This window comes from Prionailurus viverrinus, chromosome D3, assembly GCF_022837055.1.
Source record: "Prionailurus viverrinus isolate Anna chromosome D3, UM_Priviv_1.0, whole genome shotgun sequence".
Taxonomy (NCBI): domain Eukaryota; kingdom Metazoa; phylum Chordata; class Mammalia; order Carnivora; family Felidae; genus Prionailurus; species Prionailurus viverrinus.
The window spans coordinates 46739502-46767025 of record NC_062572.1 but is presented as its reverse complement, the minus strand read 5'-3'; the positions used below and the strand labels follow the sequence as shown (position 1 = coordinate 46767025).

The 27524-nt window shown below is 37.6% G+C and overlaps 1 pseudogene; it reads right to left on the bottom strand.

Annotated features, from left to right (window-relative positions):
• Positions 1 to 21760: 21760 nt before the first annotated feature.
• Positions 21761 to 22446, bottom strand: LOC125148926 (ferritin light chain-like; annotated as a pseudogene).
• Positions 22447 to 27524: the final 5078 nt, after the last annotated feature.

The window sequence follows — 27524 nt, the reverse complement described above, 5'->3', positions numbered from 1 at the left end:
AAGAATGTGTTTTTAAGTCTCTCAAGTTGTTGGCTGGATTAATTTCTCTGTAACTGTAGAACTGAGGGCCCTGGCTTCTTGCAGACTGTCAGTTGGAAGCCACCCTTAACTCCTAGCAGCTGTCCACAGGTCCTCAAGGTTTCTTGCCATGTGGGCTTTCCCAACATAGTTGTTTAATTCATAAAGCTAGTAGGGAGAGTCTCTAGAGTGAATCTGCTAGTAAGACAGAATGGTACATAGCATAACATAATCACAGGAGTGATAGGCATTCCATCATCTTTGTTATATTCTATTTGTTAGAAATCCACACACAAGCGGAGGGTGTTAGACAAAATATGAACTCTAGAAGAGAGGATCATGTGGAGTCAATGCACAGTCTGCCTGCATAGATGATTAAAGGACTTCAGGCAATTTTGTTTAAAACAAAATTGAAGCAGTAATAAAATAATAATTATAAATGAAGCAAATTGAGAGATGTAGGGATTTGGACTGAATGATAAATTGGTTGGGTCAGGTTTTTCTTCTTTTAATGTGTTATTTATTTTTGAGAGAGAGAGAGAGAGACAGAGTATGAGTGGGAGAGGGCCCGAGAGAGAGAGGGAGATACAGAATCCAAAGCAGGCTTCAGGCTCTGAGCTATCAGCACAAAGCCTGACGTGGGACTTGAGCTTATGAACTGCAAGATCATGACCTGAGCTGAAGTTGGATGCTTAACGGGCTGAGCCACCCAGGTGGCCTGGGTTCAGTTATGTTCAGAGATCATTAAGAAAAACTATAGGTTTGATTAGCAGTGCACTTTAATTTATTGAGTATTCAGACTTGTTATGCTTTAATTATTATTGTGTTCCCATGTAAATCTCATCTTTCAAATTTGGCTACAAGTTCCTACTTCTATGGTATTCACAGTATCTTTTAGCATGTTAATGGGAGCATATAGGAACTCAGTAAATTTCAGTTGAATGTTTACAAACCCCTAATGAATGAGTTTGTTACACATTTAAAAACAAAAGTGATAAAAAAAAAACCTACCAAAAGTGTTTTAGCCTTATCTGTTGGTCAATAAAGCATTATTTGATTGGGTTCATTTCAGTTGGAGTTTAGAAAAATAATGTGATTTGCTTGATTTAGGATTCATTTTTTAAAAAACTTTTTTACTGCAAAAATGGAAACAAATTTAAAGTAAATAATAGTGTTAGGGTTTATGTTTTTAATTTTTTAAGTTTTAGAAAATTTGCTTATTTTGTAAATTAGCAAAAATTCTCATTATTGCTATAAAAGTGTCACTGTCATTTATTTGCATTATTGCATTTTTTAAAGGAAAGTTGTTACCAGAAATTACACTTGAGTCATGACTCATTCCATGTATGCTAAAACCTATTGTGAATAGTCATTCAATTTATTAAAATTTTTTTTATTATGGAAAGTTCCAAACATGCAAAAGTGGAGGAAAATAGTATAATAAAACTTCATGTACCCAAAATTGAGTTTCAGTAATTATCAAAACTATGGACAATCTTGTGTCATATATAACTTCACCAACTTCTCACTACCTTATATCATGTTGAACACAATGTTAGGCATTATATAGTGTCATTTACAAATATTACAGTATGTATCTCTGAAATGTACTTACTGTGCTTAAAATGGAGAGAAATACTTAATATCAAATATTCAGTTGGTGTTCAGTGTCTTTAATGATTTCATTTTTTTTAAGTTGCTTTGAGTTAGATTTCAAACATGGTATACACATTTTCCTTAGTTGGTACATCTCTTACATCTATAGATTCCTTTTCCTTATTTATTCGTGTTTTGATTTAGATCCTTTAATATAATTTCTTCAAAGTGGTTGGAGACCTTGGAAAGTTACCTAATGCATTCCCTCACTTTCATGTCAAGTAAAATCACACCTAAACTATCTTGGACAGAAAGGTGCTGTCTGAGAAAGTTTCTAATTTGATGAAATCAACTTTGTTAGGGTGTCTTCTGCATTGAGATATCTGAGACTACGGAGATACTTTGCAGAAGGGAGCTATCTAAATGAATTTAATGTGCACCATAGACTGAACTGCTGGAAAGACCTCTTACTTCCTTCAACTCAGTTAACCAGGATTCACTTTTGCCACTAACCTGAGAAGAGGTTTTCTTTGTTATATATGAGAGTTTATTATGAAAGTATAAAGAATGCTTCTCAATGGAAGAATCTGTCCAAGGATGATGTATCCCTTTCTATGGGTCTCTGAAATTCTTACCTTAGACAGCAGTTCAGTTAAAAAGTATTTACATGCTGCTTTATATTATGAAAAAGTAATTGGTGTTTTCCTTAGAATCCTGGCCAAATTCCAACTCTGATAAATACATTCTACTTCCCAAAATTTCACTTGCAATTTCAAATGGATTCTGTACCCTTAATGACCTGTCTCAGCCTGTTTCGTGGTGTTGAAGTTCACCTATTAAGCAGCTGTTGCTTTTGGCTGCTTTTTGTACCTTTTGGGATTAGAAGGGATGCTGGCAAATTTGACAAACAAGTATGTGGTTCTAGAATTTAAACTTATCCTCTAATATGAAAAAATTGGAAATTTCCAGATTGAAAGAGAGGGAGGAAAAGAGAAATACACAGCCATTTTAGAACCATGGGCCTTTCATTTGCTCAATAAACTTTTATTAAGAAGTTTGTATTCTTACTTTTATGTAAGAAGTTTGTACCTTGTTCTAGGTATTGTGGGGGATATAAATATGAAGTTGATAATAGTTTTTGCCTTAAAGGAATATACAGTCTAGAAGAGCGAATGTTTTCATAATATTAATCAGTGCCAATTTATTTTTTTCTTTAGATATTTATTTCTTTTTATTTCCTTTTTGTTATTTTTTAAAATATAATTTATTGTCAGATTGGTTTCCATACAACACCCAGTGCTCATCCCAACAAGTGCCCTCCTCCCTGCCCATCACCCACTTTCCCCTCTCCTTCCCCCCCCCCCCACCCCATCTACCCTTAGTTTGTTCTCAGTCCTTAAGAGTCTCTTATGGTTTGTCTCCCTCCTTCTCTGTAACTTTTTTTTTCCCCCTTCCCATTCCCCATGGTCTTCTGGTAAGTTTCTCAAGATCCACATATGAGTGAAAACATATGGTATCTCTCTTTCTCTGCCTGGCTTATTTCACTTAGCATAATACCCTCCAGTTCCATCCACATTGCTGCAAATGGCCAGATTTCATTCTTTCTTATTGGCAAGTAGTATTCCATTATATATATAAACCACATCTTCTTTATCCATTTGTCGCAGGAAAAAACCTCTTTGACCTCAGCCACAGCAATTTCTTACTCGACACATCTCCAAATGCTAATTACTTTTTTTTTTTAAAGTCTTCTTTATAATGGGTAAAAACTGGAGCAAGTTCCATATCTCCTCAATCCTAGGTTTTCTCATCTGTAAAATGGTGATAAGAATCCACCTCAAAGTGTTTTGTGAAAATTTTATGATGTAAAGCACTAAAGATATTGCCTGGCACATAGTAAGTGCTCAATGAATATTAGTTACTATGGATTTCTAAATGTGCCACTGGGTCAGCTGTCAGGGAAATGTCAATGCCACTGAAGACAGTATTGGGTTGTTCATAAGGATTCACATATCTCGACTTGGGGTTATAAAATCATGAATAGACAGCTCACTCATCCCATAAACACCAAGATTATAGGAGAATTCCACACTGGGGTGCCTAGCAGCCTCTAAATCTTTCATTTACTAGTTCTCTGGTAAAGATCAAAAAGGGTGGAGATGGAATTGAGATCTTTCTGTTCTCACCCCATTATCTAACCTAAAATCCTGAGTGGTGGTAGGGACCAAGATTTGGAAATTTAAAGCTGTTACAACAGGAGAAAATAAAAACTTTACTGTTTGACATTGGCACATATTCCAAAGTCCCTCCCTATTTAACAAGCTTTTAGCTTTCTTATGAGACATAAGACACTTAAGGGAAAAAGTATTGCCACAAGGCTAATGATGACAACAGCTGCCAGCACACCTTCCATCAAAAGCAAGTAAAGACTTGAAACAAAACTGAGCTCCGGTTTGTTTTAGAAGCATCACTATGACATGCCTGTGCCGGCAGAGGCTCAGAATGCATTCCTTAACACTAGGACGTTAAGATGTGCTGGATGCCAGAAGCCCAGTGGTAATGAGAGAGCAATTGTGAAGCTTCATTCAGATGGTGTTCTTTCATTGTGGGCATGTTGGCTCTGAAAGTTTGGTGCAGGGAGCCACAAGAAAGATGGACCAATTCCTTTCCTTCATTAGGGGTTAGAGTCCAGCTAATACATTGATTACTTTCATCCTCCAGACATATACTGAATGCCCATTATATTCAAAGGCACTGTGTTGATGATTAAAGCAAGTAAAATAGTATATTTAGGACTGGCAGTCAATTATAATCTTCATATTCTATTCTTCGTGTAGTTCGGAGAAAACCCATTGAAATACTTTAAACTGAATGAAATCAACTAATATATACAATATGACTAGAGTAATAAAATTGATTCTTTTATAATGAGAATTTATAATGTGTAGAACACCATCCTGGGTACTGAGGAAATCCTGAAAATAAAATGGCTGAACTCTAATAACTTGGTTGGTGTGGAAGCAGATGCCTTCATTAACTTTAAAAAGAGGAATCTGTGTATTTTTTTTTTTTCTGGAAACAGTCTGCTTATAAACAGATAGTCCTTTTACTAAGTCTTAGCTTCCCACCTATGGATCAGGTAGCTAGCTCCTTCTAAAAACCTTAAATTAGTAAGTTGCAATCTCAACATTCTTATTTATGGGCTTTCCACATCCATTCTTGCTGTGATTACTTTCCTACCTTCAATTTAGATGACTGGTGGAAATCCATCCTATCCCTTTTAGCATTAAAAAAATTATATTTCTATAAATATCTATTGGGATAAACAGTATATATTTGGTTTTTAAATTTTAAATTATATTTTTAATTATATTTGTCTTTCACCTGTGAAATGAGAGGGATCATTGAGAAAAGTTTGTACAGATTCATTTTAAATCTGTGCTATCCATTAAAGTTTTATTGGCTAAGGAATGCTTTACATGGTCAGAATATGCTTTACTTCTAACTTCTAAAAGTCTATGAACAGAGGTTTTAGTAAACTATTACCATCAAGTTAATATGATAAGACAATCATACATTTCATTTTCTTTATTACCTAAAAATCCAGTTATTTTCATTTGCAGCCACTCTTCTTTTCCTACCATATATCCCTAAGACAGGTAATTTTCATTCAACTTCTCCTCCCCACTTTTAGACAATTCCACTGTGACTTGAGATATATGGAATTTAATCCTATCAGCTCTTTCTGCATTGTTTGTCTTTATGTGTTTTCTTTAATGTCTAGGCTTATGCATAGTCTTTTTTATCCTCGACAACTCCATTTTCCTGACATTATACTTAGCTCTATAGCATATATTAACAAAGATATTATTTCTGCTCTCAAAGAGTTAGCATTCTATTTGGGGATACAAGACATATGCCTTTTGGGAGAAGGAGTTCCTGCCTATATTTCTTTCATGAAATGTTTATTTTATGAAAGACTATGGTGATCTTAAGACTTAATAAATGTAAGTAAACTGCAAAACTAGGTACACAAATAGAAAAATATCTTTAAATGATTCAGAATTATGGAGTGATTCAAATACTAGATAGTGGTACAGATGTCTTTTAAAAATAGTTCTTTATGGGGCGCCTGGGTGGCGCAGTCGGTTAAGCGTCCGACTTCAGCCAGGTCACGATCTCGCAGTCCGTGAGTTCGAGCCCCGCGTCAGGCTCTGGGCTGATGGCTCGGAGCCTGGAGCCTGTTTCCGATTCTGTCTCTCTCTCTCTCTCTCTCTCTCTCTCTCTCTCTCTGCCCCTCCCCCGTTCATGCTCTGTCTCTCTCTGTCCCAAAAATAAATAAAAATAGTTCTTTATTTGTGTCAGTGGCCTTTCAGTTGGCTAGTCTTGGTGTGTTGGGACTCTGTCTGCTGTTGTTTGTTGCTTTAAATAGCATAATCAAATGGTCCAGCCATGCAGGGATTCAAATTGCTGTCAAGCAACACAATACTCTTATTTCTTCTCTTAAATACAAATTTTGTCTTTGTATAGTTGAATGTTTTATAGTCTTTCAGCCTAGTAAAATAGAAAACAGCAAAGTAGAAAGCACATGACTAAGTATTTTTGGAAATTATCTGTAAGAATGCTTCTGATTTCTGAAAATAAACAGTACCTCTTGTGGGTCAATTGATAACATGTGGTTGAAGTAGGTTACTTATAGTTAAGCAAATGGAAAAAAACAAACGTCAGCTTAATGGGAGCAATACTGCAATTTTAATCTTTTGAAGGTGCAGGCACAATATTTGCAAATGCCTGCTAAATTTCTGGATACAGGTAAGGTGGAACAAGCATATTCCACCTCGTTTCTCCCACTGAAGCTATAAAACCCGGACAGAATGAATTTGAGGATTCTGAAAAGTAAATGGTAGTAGGCAGATGGTAGAAGAAAAGAATTCAAAACACCACCAAGTAGGATGAGATTACCATTTCTTATCCTCTGGTAACCTCTAGCTTGAACGTGAGGTAGCTCCAAATCAAGAAGCAGGCATACACATGGACAGAGTGAGTTCCAAGAGAAAACCTCTAGTTCTGGCTTAAGGAAAAGAAAAGGGATCAGTTAACACTCAAAAAAGGGGGGAAATCCTGCTCCTTTTTCTCCTTCTTCTCCTCTTTTGAATCTCTTTTCCATTCTCTTGTGCTCCAGTCCCTAGGCAGTCATACTGTGGTAGTGGAAGTGGCAGCAGGAAGAGCAGCAGCTGGAGCCCTCAGCACCTACAACTGAGGGAGAGGAACATTTGTCTCTGATTGTAGGTGTTGTAGTTCCAAAAGGGTGAAGCGAATCTCTGCTGCTTTCTTTTCTCTCTTTCTATTATCCTGCTGCTATCCCCACAGAGGGATCAGTCTTGGGAAGTGTGTAGAGAAGTCCGGCTTCCTGACCAGATCATTGAAAAGGGAGCCATAGGACACCAGGAATACCAGGGGGATTATAAAGAAAGTGGGAGCCTGAGAATAAAACCTTGAAAGTTGTCTGTGAACTCTGGGGCTCATTCTTGAGCTCTCATGCATGGATCTTATCCTAAACAGCATACCAAAGACTGAGAACTGAATTAAGTTCAGCCCAAGTCTCAGAATGGTCATTGGGTGACACACACATAGAACAGAACTGAACACCAGGAAAATCTCAACTGACATAAGAATTGATAGATGCTAATATGTCACAGCTGTTGGAATTATCTGGCAAAATATGCTCAAAGAAGTAAGACCATACATTCCTTTTTTATTCTTAATGTTTTGCTGTGGTAAGAACACAACATAAGATCTACAGACTTAAGAAAGTTTTAAAGTATACAAAAAAGACATTATTGTTGACTATAGGTACAGTGAGATACAGCATGTCTCTAGAGCTTATTTATCTTGCTTAACAGATGCATTATGCCTGCTGATTTGATCAGTAACTCCCCATTTTCCCTGTGCCCAGTACCTAGAAACTGCCATTCCATTCTTTGAGTCTAAGAATTTGACTCTGAATTAAGATAAGCAGAATCATGAAGTATTTGTATTTCTGTGACTGGCTTATTTCATTTAGCATATTGTCCTCAAGGTTCATCCATGTTGTCAAACCTACAGATTCAAAAAATTCTGTGAATACTAACCAGGACAAACCCAAAGAAATCTAGGCTTAGATACATCACAGTTAAACTACTAAAAACTAAGGACCAAATATTTTGAAAGAAGCAAGATAAAAATAATGTATTATTCAAATAACTACAGTTTTCTTACCAGAAATTGTACAGGCAAGAAGAAAATGGTGCATTTTTAAAGTGCTGAAAGAAAAGAATTGTCTTCTAGGACATCCACTTAAAATGTCCTTCAGGATATGAAGGTTAAATAAAAATGGTCTCAGATGAGGAAAACTAGTAGAATGTATCACCCACAGACCTATTTTAAAAGGGTTATAAATCAAAATTCTTTTTTTTTTTTCTGAAATTTATTGACAAATTGGTTTCCATACAACACCCAGTGCTCATCCCAAAAGGTGCCCTCCTCAATACCCATCACCCACCCTCTCCTCCCTCCCACCCCCCATCAACCCTCAGTTTGTTCTCAGTTTTTAACAGTCTCTTATGCTTTGGCTCTCTCCCATTCTAACCTCTTTTTTTTTTTTTTCCTTCCCCTCCCCCATGGGTTCCTGTTAAGTTTCTCAGGATCCACATAAGAGTGAAACCATATGGTATCTGTCTTTCTCTGTATGGCTTATTTCACTTAGCATCACACTCTCCAGTTCCATCCACGTTGCTACAAAAGGCCATATTTCATTTTTTCTCATTGCCACGTAATATTCCATTGTGTATATAAACCACAATTTCTTGATCCATTCATCAGTTGATGGACATTTAGGCTCTTTCCATAATTTGGCTATTGTTGAGAGTGCTGCTATGAACATTGGGGTACAAGTGGCCCTATGCATCAGTGCTCCTGTATCCCTTGGATAAATTCCTAGCAGTGCTATTGCTGGGTCATAGGGTAGGTCTATTTTTAATTTTCTGAGGAACCTCCACACTGCTTTCCAGAGCGGCTGCACCAATTTGCATTCCCACCAACAGTGCAAGAGGGTTCCCGTTTCTCCACATCCTCTCCAGCATCTATAGTTTCCTGATTTGTTCATTTTGGCCACTCTGACTGGCGTGAGGTGATACCTGAGTGTGGTTTTGTATAAATCAAAATTCTTAACACAGAAAGGAAATGATACCAGAGGGATGTTTGGAGCATTCCCAGAGGGAATGAGGAATAGCAGTATAAATGGCAAATATCTGGGTAAATATAATAGACAACTTTTCTCCATTTCAGTTATTTAAAATATATTTGATAGTTGAAAGTAAAAGCTGTAACATTGTCTGGTGGGGGTTTCAATATATGTAGATGTAATACACAAGACAATTACAACATGAAGTTGGGAGGGTAAAAGGATCTATATTGTGGAAAAATTTCTACACTGCATTTGAAGTGGCAAAAAAATTGCTTCTAATTAGGCTGAGAATAACTTTAGTATGTGTACTGTAATATCTACAGCAACCACCACATACACTATACAAAGAGAAAGTAAAAAAACAAAAAAATCCCTATATTGGATAAATTAAAATAAACTCCTAAAAAATACTCAAATAACCCGAAAGGAGGAAGGAAAAGGATAACAGAGGAAGGAAAAAACATAAAAAAGAGAGAGTAACAAAATAGCAGGCCTAAATCTAAACATGTCAATAATTATATTTAATGTAAATGTAGACATCTAAGTGCACCAATTAAAAGATAATCAGAATGGGTAAAAAGGCATCACCCAAGTATCTGCTATCTACAAGAAACTTACTTCAAATATGATGATACAGGAAGGTTAAATGTAAAGGAATGGAAAAAAGCATATCATACAAACACTAGTCAAAAGACAGCTGGAGAAGTTTATCATAAGATCACACAAAGTAGATTTCAGGGGTAAGAAAATTACCAGGGATAAAGTGAGACATTATGTAGTGATAAGAGTCAGTTCACTGAGAAGACATAAAAATCCTAAATATGTTTGTACCTAACAACAGACTTTCAAGATACATTTAGCAAACCATAGGCAATATTGAAAGAAGTAGATAAATTGACAATTGTATTGGAAACTTCAATGCTTTTCTTTCAATAATAAAACTAACAGAAAATCATAAAACTATAGAAGAACTGAATGACTCAATGAACTGACATTTATAGAGTATCTTAATCCAATAACCCTAGAGTACATATTCTTTTCTTTTTTCTTTTCCTTCCTTTGCTCACTTTCTTTCTTTCTTTCTTTCTTTCTTTCTTTCTTTCTTTCTTTCCAAGTTTGTTTGTTTGTTTGTTTATTTATTTTTGAGAAAGAGAGAGAGAAAGAGCACAAGTAGGGGAGGGACAGAGAGAGAGGAGGAGAGAGAAGAATCCCAAGCAGGCTTCATAGTGTCAGTGCAGAGCTTGACAGAGATACGGGGCTTGAACTCACCAACAATGAGATCATGGAAACCAAGAATTGGACGCTTAACCAATGGGCCACCCAGGCACTCAAATACATATTCTTTTCAAATGAATAAGGAACATTCACCAAATAGACCATATCCAGGTTCATAAGACAAGCCTGAATAAATGTAAAATAATTGAAATCCTACAAAGTCTGTTCTCTGACCACAGTAGAAATCAACAAAGATCAATAACTCATATCAATAATCTAAGCTTCCACCTTGAGAAACCAGAAGACCAAATAAACTAGCAAAATAAACCCTAAGTTAGCATAAGGAAGGACTTAATAAAATTTAGAAAAGAAATCAATGAAATAAACAGAAAAGAGAGAAAACCAATGAAACTGAAGGCTTTTTTTTTTTTTTTAATCAGTAGAATGAATACAACTATAATCAGGACAAAGAAAAGACATAAGATACTAATGTTAGGAATGAAAAAAGGGGTATCCTTAAAGAACCCTGCATACATTAAAAGGATAATAATGGAGAGCTATGAACAACTCTACTCAGGTAAACTTGTCAACTTAGATGAAATGAACCCATACCTCAAAAACCGCAAACTATTGAAACATATCAAATTGATTTCTTGGGTATTCAGAATGTTTTGATATTTATCTAGCTGTGTTCGAGGGAGGAGGCAAGCTTAGGGTTGCCCTATTCCTCTTCCATCTTACCTCCAACTCCTGAAATATATCAAGTTAAAATAGATAACCTGAATAATTCTATGTCCCCCAGGGGTGACTCTCTCTTGTTCAGGCTTACTTTGGGCCATCAGAAACATGTTCCTTTGACTCATAGTTGGTGAGGGTGCAGTAATTCACTCTTTCATTTGACCACCTCAGTCCTTCCATCCTAAATAGTTGTCTAATAACTAGAATGAGAATGCCACCAGCTAGTTATTTGATATCTAGAAATTGAGAATCAAATTTTATTTTTGTCATGTGTATTATGTATTTTTAGATATCTGTAGCAAATGCTAGCTCCCAAGCCTTCTATACCCTAGCTTGTTTGTGACCTACCGCTTACAGTTGTGTTCCAAATAAGGAAAATAAATCCTAAAATTAATCTAAGCAAAAATATAGGAAGATGGCATTGTTGCTGCAGAGAGTTACCTCAAGGATTCCAAATAAGCTCTGAATTTTGTTTTCCTATTGTAAGATTATCCTTTCAGTTTCCTTTCTACATGGAAAATTAAGAGTTAACATATTGAGTTAATGTGATACTCAAGCAGGAGGACTTAAATGTGATATTAGAATTTTGGGGGTATCTACTTCATCTTAAAAACCCTTCCATGAGCTTTTTGTCTCCCCAGCGTAAATGATTTTGTGGCAATCAATGAACAGGTAATTATTCCTGTGCTGTGCTATGGAACCTGGCCAATTTCTTGGGGGAAAAAAGTCAGTTGTAAGAGTTGTTTGGGCATTACACAGTTTTTAATTGATTGATTTGTGAATACATGGAGCTCAGGATTGAATGGTACACATGAAGGATTTTAAGTTTCTGGGTGCTAGTCGGTGGTTGTTTAGAGTGTTTTACTCTGTTCAGTTTAGTCTTTCCTCATCTCTTTTCAATACTGTTAAAATGGCTTTTTAGCTGATCTTGACGACTCCAACTTACTCAAACTATCGTCCACACTGTCATTTTATAATCTTTCAACATTTTCTAATTTGATTATACTACTTTCCTGTTCAAAGGCCCCTCAGCAGTTTTGTGTTACATGCAAAAACAGTTCATATTCTTTAGCTGGCCTTTAGGACTTAAAAATCTAGCTCCGATCTACCTTACCAGTCTTATTTCCTTTAACATGTTTGCCTCACCTCTGTGAATTGAGTGCCCTAATGCTCCTCTCCTGCTGTGTTATATCATTATAGTACTTTGCACATGCTTGTCTCAAGGTAGTGCAAGTATTTATCTGTTTTGTCCAATAGAAGTGAGCTCCTTGAAGAGACGGACTGTTTCTGTATCTCAAATCTTAGCCCAGTGCCTGACATAATAAACAGCCAGGCAATGTTTGTGGAATGAATGATTGATTGCCTAAAAGAGTTATTGTATTTTTAGTGGTTTATTTCTTATTCATAAGAGTGAGCACCTACTCTAGAGAATCTGGCACATTTATAACTTCATAAATTACCCTTTATAATGAAGTGATTGCCCAAAAGAAGTTGTGAAACTCTTGTGGTGCAGCTTGTTCCTTCTCATTCATAGACTCAGTCCAGGGCTCTAGAGGGTGTTGGGAGAAAATCATGAGTGTAATTATTAGGCATTCTTCTTACAATCTGTAAGTATGACTAAGCACTTGACATACACAAAGTTAAATTTGGTTTAAAGCTCAAAAAATTACCCCCCCCAAATATTTTAGAATTTTCTCTTCATAATAGCCTAACAAGCTCCAGCATTTGTATATCATAAGAATACCTACTTAATAGAGCCTTGCCCAAAGTAGGTGTTCCGTAAATACTTGTTTAGTGAATTATTTTTCTTCCTTCTGTAGCAATAGCAAATGGCACCAATGCTTATGTTCCCCTGTGTATCTATATATGAACTTGACACTGCAACTCTTAGAATCATAGAATATTAGACCTAAGATCTTTGAACTCATCTTATTAAATGGCCTCAAGTTATAGATGAAAATATTGAAGTCTGGAAAGATGAGACCTTGCTTGAGTTGAACCCATGTGAAATTGCTGTTTTAATAGGTCGAAATGGTCTAAGGTTGGCCATTTAATTTGTTGCAACCTAATAAAGGTCAAAATGTACATTATATATCAGGATACAGAATTCTGTATCCTGAGCATGATAAAAAAAAGAAAGGAATTAATATCTGGAGTGAAAATGAAACATCAAATGGGTTAACCTTCAAGTTGTAGGAGAGAAACCATATCTGCTCCTGTGGCTTTACCTGTTAGTTACACATGATCAGGGCCACATTTGGATCATAGGATATAAGGTAATGTTTTTCACTGATGGCAGGTTGGGAACCTTATAAAGAAATAGTTGATAGATTTTTTATTTAAGCTCCTGAGGTATAAAAATTTCCTTCCTGAGTTTTTTGAAAATCACATTAAAAAACCTTTGGCTAAGTTTAACTGGGGTGGCTATATTTCAGAGGGTCAGAATTTCTTAGATGATTCCTATTCCCTGAACATTATAGATCCTGCCTAGAATAAAGCAATGTAATTGAAAGTGAGGATTATTTTGTTTACTCTGTCCTGCCTTAATGGGAAGCTAGGCTTGCCATGGGACTACATTTCATTTTTGGAATGAGCTTTCGACAGGAAGCATTCTGCTCATGCATGCATGACAGGAGAGGAATGTACCCTGAGATAATGATATTTTTACCCAAGAGTTTTGGCACAGAAGTTTCTTTGGGATATCTCTTTATGGTGTTTTTCCCCTTGACACATGTGGTCTACTTGGCACTTTTCTTCATAAACATATACAGTTCAACCCAAGCCATCCTGTAGATCTTTCTCTCCTTATTTTCTCTTGTTTCTGAGCCTTTCCAACAGATGAAATTTAACATTAGTTAGGCTTGGGGCCAGAGATGTCATCAAGTTCTTAGAGTATTCAGAGGTTTCTAATCTTAGAATTTGGGCCCTTTTAAGACCCAAAGGTGAAAAGCGAACACAGATGCAATTTCCTAGACAATCAGAGTAAATGTGTTTTTGTTTGTTTTTCTTTTGGATTAGATAATTACTTTGGCTCTTCCCTTTACCTCAGAAGTTCAGGTAATTATTTCTGCTTTCTGTTTTTCTTTATGTCTACTGAAAAGAATCAACGGTGAGTAATGGTTTAAAAATATTAGTCACATGTTTCTGATTTTCTTTTCTTTTCTTTTTTTTGTTTACTTTTGAGAGAGAGAGAGAGAGAGAGAGAGAGAGAGAGAGAGAGAGATCGAGAAGGGAGGGGCAGAGAGAGAGGGAGACACAGAATCTGAAGCAGGCTCCAGGCTCTGAGCTATCAGCACAGAGCCCAACTCAGGGCTCAAACTCATAGACTGCGAGATTGTGACCTGAGCTGAAGTTGGATGCTTAACTAACTGAGCCACCCAGGCACCCCTCTGATTCTCTTAATGAGCATATTCACATTTCCTGGATAGCCTATCTGATTAATTTTATAGTCGTTTAAAATAAATGTTTTATGGCTGCCTGCAAATGTAGCAAATGTTTATGTGCATAATCCATAAATTCCATGAGGGCTGGAATTGTCTGTTTTGTTCACTCTTGGATCCTCAGCTAGTACTCTGCCTGGCACATTTTAGGGGCTTAACAAATACTTGTTGAATAAATGGAAATAGAAATATTAACCTTGAGCTCTGAAAGAGGTAGTTACCTAAAATTGCAAAAATTAACCCAATGAAATATTCAAATATGAGGGCTAGAGAAGACATAAAAATTGCTATTCTGACTGAGACAGTCTAGATAGGCAAGTGTCTGTGGGAGATTTTAACCCTCATTCCTATCCTTCAAATCTAGGTATCCTTGAGCCTTAGAATCTGAAGGAAATGTTAGAGGTCATCAGATTTGATTACTTACTAGACAACGGTCCAGCCTTCAATTGAACACCATCTATAATACAGTGACTTGGTACTCACTAGTTAAGAAGGACTGCATTTTTTTTTAAGGGGAAAATTCTGATGCTAGAAAGTTTTGTCCTATGGAGTCAGAATTTATCTGACGATAATTTCTATACATTGGCATGAGTTCTGCTTTCTGGGACCACATGTGAAACGTCTGATAGCAGATCCACCAGGTCTGAATTAAGGGTATATCCTTTATGTCAGCACTAGCTTAGATTTATTTTAAGGCAAGGCCGAAAATAGATAATATGCCTCCCCGTTCCTTGGCACATGGTACACCTGAATTAGCATGCTTAGAACCACTTAGTGTTCTTATCTCATACATTGTAGGAATGTAATTGTTAACACTTTATAGGAGAGCAGTTTGGCTCTACATATGAAATTGTACCATTTCATCCAGAAATTTCATTTTTGGGAATTTACCTTAATGAAATACTTTCACAGTTGTACAAAAATAGATGAACAAAGATGCCTATAGGTGGTCCAGGGTGCTCAGTATAAAAACTTTAAAACAATTTAAATGTTCATCAATAGGAGATAAATAAATTGGATATATTGATTCAGTGGAAAAGAATTATGAAAAAGAATGAGATAGAGCTACACATATCCAACTGAAAGATGTTCATTATATATTATTAAATGAAAAGGTAAATATCATAAAAGCATGTATGACATGCTTTCATTTTGTAAAATAGTAATTATACTAATAATACATCTATCTAAGTATATCAGTCAAAAATTTGAAAAATTAGGGGGCGTTTGTGTGGCTCAGTCGGTTAAGCGTCTGACTTTGGCTTAGGTCATATTCTTATGGTTCATGAGTTCAAGCCCCACGTTGGGCTCTGTGCTGACAGCTTAGAGCCTGGAGCCTGCTTCAGATTCTGTGTCTCCCTCTCTACCTGTCCCTCCCCTGCTCATGCTCTGTCTCTCAAAAGTAAATAAACATTAAAAAATGTGTTTTTAATTTTGAAAAATTGTATAGTAAGCTGGTAGCACCAATCTCTAAAGAATAACATCATGATGGACTCAAGTTTTTTTGTTTTGTTTTTGTTCTTAATTTTAGAGAAAGAGATCACGAGTAGGGGAGAGGGACAGAGGAAGAGAGAGAGAGAATCCCAAGCAGGCTCTACACTCAGTGCAGAACCTGATGTGGGGCTTGAACTCACAACCCTGGGATCATGACCTGAGCTGAATTAAGAGTTAGATGCTCAATGAACTGAGCCACCCAGGAGCCTTGACTCTTAAGTTTTTACTTGATATATCTCAGTAGTCTTTGAACACTTAAATGAACAGGATTACCACTGTAATCAGGACAAAAAAAAAAAAAGCAGACATTTAAAAATGTCACCTGGAAGAACTATAGACTATTGGGACTAGAATAGGCTTTAGATTGAGTAAGAAGGGTCTTTAGAATTAATCTAACCTAACACCCTGATTTTACAGATAAAGAGAACTGAATCGTACAAATGTGAAATAAGCTGCCCACATCCCCCAAACCAGTTAGTAGCACATTCATTTTTATTTTTTTAAATATTTTTTAAAAGTTTATTCATGTATTTTGAGAGAAACAGAGACAGCACAACTGGGGAGGGGCAGAAGGAGAGGGAGACAGAGAATCCCAAGCAGGCTCTGCGCTGTCAGTGTAGAGCCCAACACAGGACTTGAACCCATGAAACTGTGAGACATTATTTGAGCTGAAACCAAGAGTCAGATGCATAACTCACTGAGCCACCCAGGCGCCCTGCAAATCCATTTTTAGAACACAGGTCTAGCACTCTTTGAATTATACCACAATGTTTTTTAAAAAGCGGTACAGATTTTGAGAAAAATAAAATATGACAGTATTTACTTTTACGTATCTCCATATTTCTTCTTTTCAGAAAAGTAGCTTCTCCTTATAGTAACTCATATGAGCAACAACTTCACAAATTGTGATAGGTTTTTTATTTATAAAGACACACATGTTATTTAAGAGGTGATTGACATCAAAAGAGAAAATTAAAGCCTAGTAATTCATGGAAGATTCTATAGTGCATTAGCAGTACAGGTGGAACTTGAACTGTGGTCTCAGGATTCTCAGTCAATGACTTCTTCATTTTGCCATATTGCTTCCTGCACATTGATGTGCATTTATTTAATATCCATCATAGTGCTAGATATACTAGTCACCCTTGAAAAATAAAATGTGCCAATAAAATGTTCATTCAAGAGACTTCAGCATACATAAGATCAATTAAGTTGAGAAAGTCTAGTGAACTAAGCCTGAAGGTTTGATCAAATTCTTTGTTCTGATATTAAAAATGGTGCATATGAGAACTTCTTTCCCTTTTCCTAATAAAGCAGTTCAAGCCATTTTATACAAATATGTAAAGCATCACAACCCATCTCAAAGAGGGATTATTTATATCCAGTAGGAAATGAAAGTACAGAGGCATTAAATGATTTGTTCATTAGTCACAAGGAATAAGAATATCTCTAGGATCCCTGTGTTCCAGGTGAATCCCAGAAGAACCATACCTTTCATGGATCCAAATCAACTTTGGACCACTCCTAGAATCCTGGACATATCTGGAAAGCGAGTAGATCCTTGCACTTTATTTTAGGTTAAGTCAACCACCAACCTGGCAGAACCTGACTCGTCTGAGCAGCGTCCACCAAACTACAGCTTCTAATCTAGGTTTACTCCACTAGAACTGGCAAACCATTTATTATTCTTTGGGTGAGGTTGCATGAATCAATAGTCAAGCCAATAGCAGATGAATGGAAACCACAGAATTAAAGGTGTTTTTGGCACCAAAACCCAAACTAAAAGTGCTGATCCAGGAATGACAATCTCTAAACATTTTCAGACAAGTTAGGAACACACGTAAGACCAGCTTTGGGCAGATCCCATTTGTGGGATCGGCACCAAAGGCACAGTGCATGTTTACCTGGGCACTGAGGCTGCATCTACCCCTTTGTGCTCTGGTTATGTTTTATGCAAATTTTAAGATGCAAAGCATTTTTGTTCCAGGCTTATTTTCTTAGTCATCTTCAGACTCTGCTTTGCTTAACAGATTACCTATACTGCAATAAAAATAAAGAAATAAGTAAGTCTCTGTGCCCTTGTAAAGTTTTAAAACATTCTGATAGATAGTTGAAATGCAGATCTTTTTTCCTGTAGTCCTTCAGGCCTTCAGGGCATATTAGTTCAGCAGGAGAAGATGGGGAAAGGTCTTCCGATCATGTAGAAGAGAGGGAAGGATAGAGAATTGTGTAGGAAGTGTCTCAGACTGCAGTATAGTGCCAAGAAACATTTGGCCAGATTGATGGGGAATCCTGAAATCACAGTCACCAAAGAGTCCTGTGGATTGCCAGAATGGGCCTGCCCTAGTGCCTCTGCTGTGCTGTCATTGGCTGGGAGCAGTCCATTGGAAGTGTGGCCTTAGGGCAAATGCAGTGGTGGATCCAGAGGGACAGGATCTGAGGCTGTCAGTCAATTATGCTCTCACACCAAAAGGTCTGAGAGGAGCATTTTCATGACTGACACATGGCAACCCAGTTGCCAATGATTTTTTTCTTCACTGGTTAAACATATTTGTGTTTTACAGTTGAAAACAACTGACAGGATCTAGGCTAAGGAGGTCCTTCTGAGATATTTTAACATCACTTACATGACCACTCTTCATTTTTAATTTTAAAGAAGGCAAACTAAATAAATGTATCTAAACAGTTTATATCATAGCAAAGTGGAGTAACAAATCTAACCCAGATTAGATAATTTAGACCCCAAACTTCCATTCTCTTTGGTTCCATAGTGGCTTTTGGACCTGATGAGTGTGGGTGTCCTTTTGCCATGGTACAGCTGAATGTTTCAGTTCATCCAGATGATCACACTATATCACTGTGGAATTTTGGACCGTGTGGAGACTGTCAGAAACAAAGCCCTGCTCCTGGCCTGTAATGCAGTTTGATTCCTTCAGGCAGTCTTTCAAGACTCCTGTATCATTCAGGTGGTTTTATCTTTGAAGTAGGTATTTGCCCTGTTTTTCCCTCTTCCCCATGTTTTCTTTCTCTCTTTGTTCACCTGAGTGGTGTTATTAGAGTCCAGACACCGTAACAAAAAGTTTGATAATTACCAGAGAGATTGGTAATAATGATGTTACTTGACATTTGGCGATCCACGCTGTTCCTCCAGCTCATGTTAGGTATCTGCAGTATGAATCCTATGAGGTAACTTTCTTATACTGCTAGAGTATGTGCTTTTCCCTTGTTATCTTGATAAATCTTAATTTTTCTAATTTCTTTCCAAGTTCCTTCTTTCTGTTGGTAACTCTTTTGTTTCTCCTTTGGTATTTTGGGAATAGTGATAAATGTTGGGTAGAAAAACTAAGAATGGTGAAGCATAACTGCATATATCCTCTGTACTTTGGGACTTCTTTGTTCTTAATGTATTACCAGGAGAAATTCCCCAGATGCCTGTATGGCCAGCCTAAGTTAGATAACTTGGTACCCATCCATCTCCAAAGACACCTTGGATTTATAATGGAGATAAGGCAGAGACAGGAGAGATTACTTCAGTGAACCCTGTTCAGGGCTGCAGGAGTCCTCTGAGTCTAAATGAATAAAATGCTATGTGTTATTAGGATCAAAACAGAAACTACGTGTTTCAGTTAGCAGTTGGGATATGCAGGTCATATCCTGCATGCAAGCTGATAGATACTATTAGTTTTGAGTTCTCCAACTGTAGTAGGTACGGCTATAGACTACATGTAGTTTTTGAAGCTTATTTACCTTTTGTGACACGACTAAGGCTCTCTTGCCCCTTCTGTGATTTGATAGCATATCGTAAAACTTTTTTAATGCACCTTCTTCTACACTCCTTCTTGATTACTCAATCCAAATGGTGTAAACAAGGAGGCATCCTGAAGAAATCAAGGGAAAGAGGTTGAGGAGATTGCCTTAAAGAGTTAACCACCTTCACTTTCTTGGAGGGTTCTGGCTTTCAGATGGTTTCATTTCATACCTCTCTGTTCTACAGTTCCTTTCTCCTTCCTCTCACCCCCACCACGCTGCACCCTACCCCCAAAGAAATATGGCTTAATCCAATTAAAAAATCACAATAACATAAATAGCAAGTAAATTCCATGTGGAAGCTTCATGATTTTGAAATGGGAAAAGCAATTGTAACATCTTTTGTTTTATAGGGGAGAAGTGCTAGTAGGGGTAGTAGGGAAAGAGGTCTGATGATGGTTGGGAGTTAAGAATAAAGGGTTAGAGGTGTTGGGGAAGAGTTTTGATTTAGGAGCTACATTATCTTTATATTCAAAGAGATATCTTCATCTCCATTGCTTCAAATGGACCTGCTTAAAATTTTCTCCTCTCACTTCCCACCCATTTAGTATCAAAGCAACTTTGTTGAAGGAATATTTCCTTTTCCTAAAGGACTCCTCATAGAACAAGTCAAATCATTACCTCCTAACTATCTGCATTTGAAATAAGTTTTTCTTTATAAAAGCCATTATCCAGAGAACGAAAAGCCAGTCAGCAGGAGAAGATATTCAATTTCAGCAGTTGAAAGAACATCGAGATATGGGCATATTCCCTTATGTTAAAAAGGAGCCGGGAATGAACATTTTTGAACTCTTATGGTGTCATTACATATAGAAAGTCATTTAATTCTAACAGCAGATTATAAGATAGCTACAGTATTGTTAACCTTACTGCACACACAAGGAAACTGGGGCTGAGAGAGAGGTTAAGTGATTTGTCCAAGGCCACACAACTAGTATAGAAGTGGTGGAGTTAAGACTGGCTTTAGAGTCCATGATTTTCCCATTCTACTCTTCAGGGTTAGACTATAATGTCACACACACACACACACACACACACACACACACACACGCGCGCAGCATCAGAACCATGGGTAACCCATTATGATTGTTTCTTGTGGATGAGACTTTGGATTTAATAATAAACTACCCCCTGAGGAGAAAACACCAATTATGAGGTGAGAGAATGTCTCAAACCAGACCTGGGAAGAAAAGACAGAATAGTTTTTGACAAAGCAGATGCTTTCTCTTTAAAACTTGTTCATCACTTGGCTTTTCTGATTTCCCTGCTTTATCAACCACTATTTCTGTTTCCTATACTGATTCCTACTCTTTTTTTCCAAATGATTATGCTGAAATGACCCCAAACTCAGTTTTTAGAACTGTTATCAACACAGACTCTTTCTTTATATCTCATTATTCCAAGAGCTTTAAATAACAAATCAGTAACAGAAAGACAAACAAACAAACAAAAATGAAAACCAAAACCAAAGACCAAATCTGTGAGGATGACTATAAATATTTATCTCTAGCTTGGATCTTCCCCCTGAACTTCAGGCTCATATATCCAACCTCTTCAGTATCTTCACTGGAGTGTCTACAGACATCTCAGACCTAATGTGTCCAACACTGAATTCCTGACGTACACCCTTTTCCTGCTCCACATGCCTATGCAGTTTTTTTCCATCTTAATTATGACAACTATTTGCTTCCAATTTGAGGTGAAAACTTTGTCTTTGAATCTAGAGTGAGTCTCTTGTAGGCGGCATATAGTTGGATCATTTTTTCTTTTAATACATTCTGGCAGTATCTGTATTTTAATTGGCAAGTTTAATCCATTTATATTCAAAGCAATTGCTCGTAGTGAAGAACTATTTCTGCCGTTTTTCTGTGTTTTTTATGTATCAAATTTTTTGTTGTTGTTTCTCAGTTCCTCTAATACTGCCTTCATTTGTGTTTGATCTTTTTTTCCTACTGTATCATGTGATTTTTTCATTTCCTCTTCTGTATAAACTTGTAGTTATCTTCATAGTGGTTACCATGGGAATTATAATTAATAACCTTGCATTTATAACACTGTAGTTTGAATTGATACCAACTTTCTTTCTTTCTTGCTTGCTTGCTTGCTTGCTGCAAAAAAGCTTTATTGTTTTCATTTGGTCCACGGATTGGGAGAGGGCTCAGGGTGGTTAAAAAGCTGCCTAGTGGATACAAGGAGAGACTCAAGCACAAGCCCTGGCACCTGGGGGAATGCCAGAGGGACCCTCTCAAAGGCTGCTGGGCTCCAGAGACTTCTAGTCGTGCTTGAGGGTGAGTCTTTCGAAGAGATACTCGCCCAGCCCAGCCTGGGGGCTGGACAGCCTGTGATTAGTCAGGTGGTCACCCATCTTCTTGATGAGTTTCACCTCCTCATCTAGAAAGCGATTCTCCATGAAGTCACAGAGATGGGGGTCTGCGTGGGCAGAACCCAGGGCATGCAGATCCCAAAGGGCCTGGTTCAAGTTCTCCAGAAGCAGGGAGGCTACCATGGCATTCAGGGTTTTACCCCACTCATCTTGGGACGGCTTCTGCATGTCTTGGAAGAGGGCGCGACCCCTGCACTGGTTTTGCATCTTCAACAGATGCTCAGCTCCCCTCTGGCTTCTCCTCAGCCAACTCGCAGAAGAAGTGGCCCACATCCTCCAGAGCCACATCGTCACTGTCAAAATAGAAGCCCAGAGAGAGGTAGGTGTAGGAGGCCCACAGATACATATTGACCAGTCAGTTGAGGGCAGCCTCTACCTTGGTGGAATAATTCTGATGAATCTGGGAGCTCATGGTTGATTGGTGATGAGGAGCTAAGTTCAAAATCGGGTGTTGGCTGGTCCTGGAGGCAGAGGGTGGGCAAGAAGATGGCTCCGAAGGTTGTGACTGGAAAAAAGGTTGGAGGGTGGTCAGAGGCTGGTAGTGTTGGGAAAATGAATGAAGTTTTACACTGTAAGATGGCAGATGGGACTAAAACAAGCTCTGGTCTCTAGCTTGGAGACCCCTCTTCTGGGTTCTTCTTGCCCTGTTTGCTGCGGGCGAAAACCCCCACAGATATGGAAGCTGACAACTATAAATTACCCTTCCCTCTTGCATTTGGTGCTCAGATCTTTGGAGAAACGGTCTCCTCTGAACCTGCTGGTGTTAAATAAATCTATGATCCACTGTACAGTAGAAGGGGCATCCCTGGGTCTGTTCCATCTGTTCCAAACACTGTTGAAGCAAGAGACAGATCCACAGGACCACCAGGAGCACTGCCCTTAGTTTCAGTACCATAAAGAAACTGTGCTCCTACACAGCTTTGCTTTCTTTATGTTATTGTCACAAATTTTATCTGTATACATCATATACCTATTAACACAGAATTATAATTTTTTTATGAATTTGGCTTTTTATGAACTTAGCTTTTTATTTAATTGGCTTATCATGTAGGAAACAAAAAGGGGTTTTATTTTATTTATGTATTTATTTTATTTATTTAATTGGCTTATCATATAGGAAACAAAAAGAGGGTTTACAGAACAAAAAAAAATACTGCCATTTGTATTTACCTATGTATGTAGGTACATACAAAACCTTTACTAGAGTTCTTTATTTCTTCATATGGCTCTGAGTTACTATCCAGTGTTCTTTCATTTTAGTCTGAAGGAGTCCTTTTAGCATTTCTTATAGGGAATGTCTACTAGTGATGAACTTTTTCAATTTTTTGTTTACCTGAGAATATCTTAATTTCTCCTTCATTTTTGAAAGATAATTTTGCCAGATGTATAATTCTTGATTGGCAGGTTTTTCTCCCCCATTCAGCCCTTTAAATAAATCATCTCAACGCCTTCTGGAATCTGTGGCTTCTTAATAAATTAGCTCTTCAGGTGCCTGGGTTGCTCAGTCAGTTAAGCGTCTGACTCTTGATTTTGATTCAGGTCATGTTCTCATTGTTTGTGGGATCGAGCCCCATGTCTGGCTCCACACTGGAAACATGGAGCCTGCTTGGGATTCTCTCTCCCTCTCTCTTTGCCCCTCTCATGCTAGTGCGCGTGCATGTGCTCTCTCTCTCAAAATGGAAAGATAAATTTTAAAAAGGAAAGAAGAAAGGGACTGGTAAGATTTTAAAAAATTAGCTTTTTATCTTTTTAATGATCCCTTGGATATGACAAGTTACTTCTCTCTTGCTGCTGTCAAGATTCTTTCTGTGTCTTTGGCTTTCAACAATTAGATTATAACATGTCAGTGTGGATCTTATCCTATATGTGAAGTTTATCAGAGTTGGAGTTTGTTGAGTTTCTTGAATGTCAGGATTCATATCTTTCCTCAAATTTGGGAAGTTATTAGCCATTATTTCTTCAAATATTCTTTCTGCTCCTTTTTCTCTCTCCTTTCCTTCTGGAACTCACATTATGCATATGTTGGCATGCTTGATGGTGTCCCCAGAATCTCTGAAGCTGTATGTTGCTCTGTATTACTGTTTGCTTTCTATTTGTCCATAAGTTCTTTGTCCCTTCCCCCCCTTTTTTCCCTGCCTTCTTTTGGATTAATTGCATATTTAAAAACTTTTGTTTTCTCTCCATTTTGCTATACTCTTTGTTTTATTTTTTAGTGGTTGCTTAGTGTATCTAACATGCATTTTTAAGTTATGACAGTCTACCTTCTATTATATTGTGCTACTTTCAACATTCACTTATAAGGACTCTTGTAATTACATTGGGTCCACCCACATAATCTAGAATAATCCCCTTATCTCAAGATCCTTAACTTAATCGTATCTGTAAAGTCCCTTCTACAATGTAGGGTAACATATTCTTAGGTTCAATGGATTAGGACATAGATATCTTTGGGAGGGGCCATTACTCAGCCATCCTATAAAGCATTGATATAAAGTATATCTCTTTCTTCATTCTCTCCCATTAAACTATTCATTAAGTAACTACATGCTGAGGGCATCTTTAGCAGAAAGTTTTCATGTGGACAAAAAGAAAAAGTTTAGAAGAAAAGGCAGAGTGGTAGAGAAGAATGATCCCTGAACTTGGGTTCTAGTCCTAGATCTGTTTATCAGTAGCTGTTTATTTTAAAAAATAACCTACCTCTCCAAACCTCTGTTTACTTGTAAGGTAAAATAACTAGGAAATCTCTTAGAACCTTCTGTTTCTATAATTTGATAAATCTTATGTATCCCACGATTTGATTAAATAAGGATATGAAATGTGCTCATTGCGGAGTAGATTCAAGGCTTGTGATCCAGCGCCTTCTACAGATTTTGCAAGGAGGTTCAGTTCTTTAGATAAAAGAGAATGACATTCTGCTTTTGCTACCAGAAGAGAACTGTACAAATCTAGTTGCACATGAGGTAATATAACCTAAACAGAGCTATTGGGGGAAGGCCCAGGAGCCAGAGAACAAAGATGAGAAAAAAGACAAAGGACTGGCATGGTCTCAGTGCTCAGGGAGGGATACCTTCTAGCACTGTTCCAAGAAGATCCAACCAAGGTGCAGGTAAAAGCCCCATCATCAAACACTTGCAAAGCCTTTCCCTGAAGTCATGCCATGGAAAAACAGACAGGCAGTGACTCAGAACCTTAGCTGTATGTGGGAGCCACTGAAATAAACTGTCAAGGAGGAAAGGTGGATTGCAACAGCTTCTACCAATGGTACCGTGGCAGTATACAAACTGGGTATAGAGTGGAGGCAGAATTCATAGTCAAAAGTATTGTCAGAGATCAAGAAAGTGCCTGCAGGTTGCTAATCAGCATGTGGGTCTGCATGCCTAAAAGTGAAATGACAGGGAAGATGGCTCTTCTGCTGGGACTTTGTCAGCTATCCAGGTGCCAGAGTGAGAAACAGATTCTGTTGTGGCAAGAGGACCAGAAAAATCTTCATTCTTAATCTGGCCCATCACCTGAGAATTTGCACCATGTGAAAAAGCTGATGGTGGGTAACAGCTGCATGTTGAATGAAGCAGCAAGCATGCCAGCCACACTTCATATTGAGTTTAATGAAGAGATCAAACTTATTTTTCCAGAGTTCTGTCAGAGATCACGAGGGAACACAAACACATATTAAAGCAAAGCAATGGATCATTAGAGATGGGACCAGTTGTTTGACTGGAATAATTTGAATACAACTGCTAAGGACAAAAGTCCATGTGTAAGGAGGGGGAAACCTTTCATTCTCATGCTAAAGAGAGAAGGGGTTATAGAGAAAGATTTTTGATGTTTAATTTTACTATAAGATTACAGAAAAATTGGGGCTTAGTTGGTTGAGCATCTGACTTTGGCTCAGGTCATGACCTTGCAGTTTGTGGGTTCGAGTCCCCCATTGGGCTCTGTGCTGACAGCTCAGAGCCTGAAGCCTGTTTCAGATTCTGTGTCTCCCTCTTTCTGCCCCTCCCGCACTCACACTCTGTCACTTTCCCAAAAATAAACATTAAGAAAAAAGATAACAGAAAAATCTTACTAGCTTTTTGGTAGGTATGCCACAATTATGTCAAATTCCTGGAACACATTACTAAAATAATTTTCATTTAGGTGGCTCTAATCTTTAGCGTGTGGACATTAGACTAGTAAGTTATATGGACTATTAATTCACTGACAAATTTGAAGAGAAAAATTAGTAAAATCGTTTGTAAGCCTGGACTGTTCTAGCAGTTTGATCAAAATGGTATATTTGGTATGTCTGAGCAGAAATATTTATAATGTCTTTTGATATGAGAAAGAGGGAAACAATGCCAGTGGTATAAAATAAACTCTGGACCTCTAAGCAAAAGATGGCCCTCCTTGTAGCTTGCTCATTGGCAGAATAAAAGACTTCTTTTGGTTGATCCTACTTCATGGTTTGTTGTTTCTAAATTCATTCTCAGGCCAGAGTTGAGTAAAATGCATGATTAGAGGCTTCTCCAATTGGGAATATCATTGTAAGGCAGAACCTGTTTTCTTTTCTAGAATTAGAAAATTGCAGGGGTGCCTGGGTGGCTCAGGTCATGATCTTAGGGTCTTGGGATCCTGCCCTACTTTGGGCTCTGTGCTGAGGGTGGAGCCTGCTTGAGATTCTGTCTCTCCCCCTCCTTCTGCCTCCCCCCACCCCTTGTTGTCTCTCTCGAGAAGAAAAGAAAAGAAAAGAAAAAAGAAAATTCCAGTGGGATGCAGAGGAGCTAGTGATGTAAAGGAGAGAAGATCATAGAAAAATCTTTCTGGCTTTCTAGTAGCATTAGCAGAAGTAGCAAAATCAAGCTTCTGGCTTAGCAGTAGCAGTGGACTGGTTTTCAGTAGTAGTTGCAACAAGACTGAATTTACAGGGTAGCAGTGGGAGCAATGTTAGGGGTGATGGTGGTTGCCTCACAATTGAATTCCTGGGAGCAGTTGTGCAAGTCATAGTGTTTACCATTCTTTGGCATTATCTGTGACTGCTTTACTGGATGAGTTTGGCAGCATGATTTTGGCATTAATTTCTTGGTATGTAGCTCCAAGCCTGGTTTTCCAGACCTCCTATTTATTTTGTAAGCTGCCTAATGTCCTTTCAATAGATTATTTTCACTTTAGTTCTGCTAGACTTTGGTTTGCTGCTTGCAACTCAGAACCTGGATACCTCTGGGACCTTGTTAAAATATAGATTCCAGGGCCTAGAAAAAATCAATCAGAATATCTGGCATTGGGCACAAGAATCTAATTAAAAAAATTTTTTTCTTAATGTTTATTTTTTTTAAGAGAGAGAAAGAGACAGAGTGTGAGTGGGGAAGGGCAGAGAGAGAAGGAGACACAGAATCTGAAGCAAGCTCTAGGCTCCCAGCCATCAGTACAGAGCCCAATGCGAGCTCAAACTCAGGAACCGCAAGATCATGACCTGAGGGGAAGTCAGTCGCTTAACCGACTGAGCCACCCAGGTGCCCCCACTTTAAAAATTTTTTTTTCATGTTTATTTATTTTTGAGAGAGAGAGAAGAATCTAATTTTTTAAAGATCCTGAATCAATCAATATTTTCTTTTTCTGTAGAAAGTGATAG